The sequence below is a fragment of the Trachinotus anak genome, unplaced genomic scaffold, assembly GCF_046630095.1.
Source record: "Trachinotus anak isolate AG129_WGS33_773 ecotype Australia unplaced genomic scaffold, CSIRO_AGI_Tana_v1 ptg000021l, whole genome shotgun sequence".
NCBI lineage: Eukaryota > Metazoa > Chordata > Actinopteri > Carangiformes > Carangidae > Trachinotus > Trachinotus anak.
Genome location: NW_027273872.1, coordinates 26545015 through 26549968, shown reverse-complemented (window position 1 = coordinate 26549968; position 4954 = coordinate 26545015). Strand labels below are relative to the sequence as shown.

At 42.2% G+C, this 4954-nt stretch overlaps 1 long non-coding RNA gene across 1 annotated transcript; it reads left to right on the top strand.

Annotated features, from left to right (window-relative positions):
- Positions 1-869: 869 nt before the first annotated feature.
- LOC139605889 (uncharacterized) lies at positions 870-3915 on the top strand. Its single transcript, XR_011684495.1, has 2 exons — positions 870-1965; positions 3745-3915. It is a non-coding gene; the product is annotated as an uncharacterized lncRNA (long non-coding RNA).
- The last annotated feature ends 1039 nt before the right edge of the window (positions 3916-4954 follow it).

The following is a 4954-nucleotide window of genomic DNA, read 5'->3' as shown; positions in this document are numbered from 1 at the left end:
TATTGTTTTTCTCCCTCATACCAGTAATAACCGTAATACAGATGCAACTACTTACATTTGATCCCATCTGCAACAATGTCCTTGTATACTATAATGGATATATATGGATATGGATATATGTTTTTCTGCAGGAAGAGCTGTTTTCTTATATATATATATATATATATATATATATATATATATATATCAGCTCAGTGTGAATTTTGACATTTTTGTTATGATGGAGTAATTCAAAAATGTTTCTGAGAGCAATTTGAAAGCCATCATAAAATATGCTGTTGTACTGTCAGCTCCTGAAAGGTACAGATACTCTCTTTTGAGCCCAGGTCAGTAGCCTATTTGTTGACATTTTGCCACCATTTTTGACATGATTAGAAGCAGAATTAGCTAGGAGGAAATCCTGTTAGCTATGCACTCGTGGTTGTGCAGACAATTATGGCTTATGATGACTCTCAGGCAAGAATTTTTTTTTCTATGATTTTTAAGCAAATCGATGGACCTTTATTCATGTCGAGATAATGGAATGGAATTCACACTGAATGATATCAATATGTTTGTCTGTGTGCTCAGATTTGATTCTGACAATGAGTAAAACTTTTGACTCAAATTCACCTCACACAGAGTCTTAGCCTCATTGTCCTCTGTGCCTCCTTGTCAACTCTCCTGTGGAGGCTTCTGACTGTCCATGTGGGTGTTCATGTCTATTCCAAGACCAGATCCTGTAACTTCCTGGTGGTTAAAATGCAGTATTTCAATTCATCCCATTCGCAGCCTCTACCTGCAGTGTTAACCCAGGAGATTATTTCACCGAGTCTGTTTGACAAGGGTGCAAGGACGAACTCTGCTGTGCCACTATCTGTGCCTCTGACTGGGCCTTGAGAGAGATCACAATCACTCTGAGTCCCATTGAATGGACCAAACCTTTACTTATTCAGTATTTACCTGAGTGCAGATAGACTGTAAATGACTTTACTAGAGGTGGTTATTAGCAATTGATCCCTGAACATCAAAGACCAAAATGTTTTCCAAACTTTAATCATTTATTAATCACAGCTTACTTTGCTGTTTATTTGTGCTGACAGATGCAATAAAGTATTGCCACCCACAAAGTCATTGGAGTCCCCAAAGACAAACACACACACACACACACACACACACACACACACACACACAGAGCCAGCACTTCCTTCACAAACTGCCAGGCCCACATGAATCCTCCCTCTCTCAGATTCTCTCACGCACAGACTAGCAAAAGGTCACCATTGTCAGCCTCCTCCCTCAGATACAGTGGGTTCAAACAGCAAGAGCCTGATTAAAACTACCATAAGACAGTTCACAACAGGCCTTTATCACACTTCCATGTAAAGGTCAAATAATGGCATGACTGCAGCCTGCGTTCCAAAATGCAGTGTTAGTTCAAGTAAACAATCACACCTGAGTTTTAAGTCATTCCCAACTGATGCAGAAACTAAGGTGCAATGGATTCATGTCATTCGATGGATGAAAGTGTGTATTTTAAAGGTTATTATTATGTAGCCTGCATTTCAGGGAGACCAACTACTCAAAAACGAGTTATCAGTGCATTGAAGTTGTACCCTCCTGATCTGAGTGGGATAACTTGGGATCAGAGTGTCAAGTGTCTGTAACAAGATAAATACACAAGAAATGGACTATGTCATGAAATGAGAGCTTGCAATATCTTATTTTAACTGAAATTAAACACCATCAATAGACTAAACATAGACGAGGGTGGACCTGTATCGGCCTGATTTTGAGCTCACTGATCAACACCATTGTTTAGCACCTAATGTGTGTCATGTGGGTGTGGTTTTCCTGTGGGGTGTGGGGTGAAGTGCATGGTAATGGCCTGATGGTGTACAGGTGTGTTTGGGTCTGGCCTCTAATCTGCAGCCACTCACACTGGAGTCTGCAACACTGCAGTTGCTTGTCTTCTCTGGTGTGCAGGTATTTGAAGTGTTTTCCTTGTGCAGGATAGAGTCTGAGTGTTCGTGTGGGTACAGTGTGGGGGGTGCATTTCCACTATGGAACGACTGGTTCGATGTCCAGGGAGCTGTATGCAGTGGCGATCCTAAACTATGGGGGCCCCAAGCAAAGAAACCCATTGAAGTGACTGAAATAAAGATCAGAACAAGATGCATTTTGGGGGCGTTGCTTGAATGACCTGTGGGAGCAAAGAAGCTTTGTGTTTTTTTTCTTTTGTTTTTTGCAATTTTTTACATCTTCTCTTTGTCCTATTGTGAGAGTGGAATATTGTGTTCCGCCAAGAATATTAATTTTTTTTTTTTTCCTATTAATAAACCGTAGCTAACAAAGGTGTTTAAAAAGTATTATAGACAAAAAGAAAAGGGTGTTTTGTTTTTTGTTTTTTTTTGCCGGATGCTTGAAGATGGAAAACAGGTCAATAAAGACGTCAAGCAAACAGTGAGACAAGCAGGATCAGGCTATGAGAATAAAACCATAGGCAGATGTAATCATGGCACGGTGGCTGTCGCCTCACAGCTCTGGGTTTGAACCCTGGGCCTGGGGCCTTTCTGTGTGGAGTTTGCATGTTCTCCCTGTGTCTGTGTGGGTTCCCTCCGGGTACGCACAATCCAAAGACAGCCACAATAGGTTAAATGGTGACTGTAAATTGCCCGTAGGTGTGAATGTGAGTGTGAATGGCTGTTTGTCTCTATATGTCAGCCCTGTGATAGACTGACATCCTGTCCAGGGTGTACCCGGCCCTCACCCAATGTCAGATGGCCAGCCCCCACCCCCCGTGACCCAGTTTGGATAAGTGGTATAGATAATGGATGGTTGGATGGTAAATGTAATCATGGTGACAGGGAGATGAGAGAGAGAGATGACGGCCGCCCACTCAGTTCTGCTCGAGGTTTCATCCTGTTAAAAGAGAGCTTTTCTTTGCTACTGTCGCCAAGTGCTTGCTCATGGGGGAATGTTGGGTGTATTGTAAAGAGTCTAGACCTGATCTGTATGGAAAGTGCCCTTGGTGCTGTATAAATAAAATTGCCACGTGTTGACTTGACTTTAAATGTCAGGGGCAAACACTAATTAGGCTCTAAATCCAGCTGTACCGAAAAACCCAGAGATGAGACCTCCTTTGTTTTGACGCTCAGGATTTTAGTGCCTAACGCAGGGGTCTATTAAAGACACTCACCTGGGCAGCTGCAGCAAGTTTCCACTCAGTCTGTTGCTGAACATTTGAGAGAGAAAAAAAGTTGTAAGTGGACCAGTCCTTGGTCCTGTGTGGTTTGTGGATTAACCTGGGAGACGTGTTAACCATGCAAAGTCATTTATTTCTAACTCTGTACGTGAACATTTATGCAAGATTTTTGCTGTCTTTAAATACAATGCAAGGTCACTTACCAGTAACAATGCTACTTCAGTTTAGATCAGAGACTGTTGGTTTCCAACAGTCTATCTATACCAGAACTCAGTAATTGTCAAAAGTTGTAAATTAGACTTGTGAACAGCCATAGTACTGTTATGGTTAAGCAGTATTCTGTGTGTGTGTGTGTGTGTGTGTGTGTGTGTGTGTCAGGCTGGGCATGGCTGACCTACTTTCCAGTTTCCTCCAAGACCTTCTACTCACCTGCTGCTCATCACCTCATCATGACTCCACCCATGATCAGTACTTATACCCGGCTCTGTATAATCAGTGTCTCTTGTTGTTTAGTCCGTTGACCAACCTTTGTCTGCTCCTCTTCCCTGGTTCCTGTACAGTCGCCACGTCCAGCTAGTCCCTGTCTCAAGAAAGCCTGAACTCACCTGCTCAGTGGATCCGCCTGGAAACTTCAGCTCCACTCTGCCATCACTGCTGTGCCCTACCTGCCTGCCTCACATGCCTGCTGCAGTCTGGCCCATTGGAGTATCACAATAAATCTCTTAATCCTGTGCCTGTGTTCTGCATATTTTCGAGTTCAGCAGGTTTAAAATGATTCCCAACAAGTACAAGAAATGGTCAGTCTATCTTGTGTATAGACTAATAAATGCATTTGCATTTTTAATATGCACACATTTTTTAAATGTGCCTTTGTGATGTTCGACATTGCTGGCCAGCTAGCGCATGGCTGCTCAAATAAATTCATGCATATTTTGACTTTTTCTAATTTGTTTTTCTAGATTGTTTGCAAATGAACTGCATAGCTGTCTTTTATTTGCAAAAATAAAGTAGTCTCAATGGAGTTCTACTGAACTGATGGAGACATCTGTGAGCACTCAACAAAGCAAATTGTAAAATTTTCTCCTCCCATGTTCGTCATTACATCATGTGCTGTCATTTGTGTGTAAATAAGCAAATAACACAGTAGCCATAACCACTTTATGAGGTGATAATATGTGAGTGTTGTGTTGCCTCCGTGCTGACCAAAGTCTGTGAATGCAGCTGTAAGAAAAGTATAGAGTTACAGTAACTTCATATTGCTCTGAGAATAAGAGCCCCGGTCCTCACCACGCCCCACTTTGTGCATCCCATCAAACTGGAGGTGGACGCCAGTGCAGGTGCAGTTCTTCTGCAGGAAGCCCATCATGGTATCAATCATCTCATCTACTACTTTTCTAAGAAGTTGAATAAACAGCAGCTTAACTATAGCACTATAGAAAATGAAACCCTCGCCTTGCTGCTGACTCCACAGAATTTTGAAGTGTATGTTGGCTCAAGCTCACAACCCATTCAAGTCTTTAGAGACCGTAATCCATTAGTGCTTCTTTCTCAGATGCGTAACTCAAATCAGTGACTCATGCGCTGGTCCATCCTCCTGCAGGTTTTCAACTTGCAGATTGTTCAGAAGAAAGGGTCTGATGGTGTCGTTACTGATGCCCTCTCTCCCCAAAATCCCTTTTCTTTACTTTTTGGGAATGATGTTGTTAGGACACGGTAGTATCTGGGCTGTATGTTTTGTTTTTCTTTGTTTTTCCCTGTGGCCTGAATGTT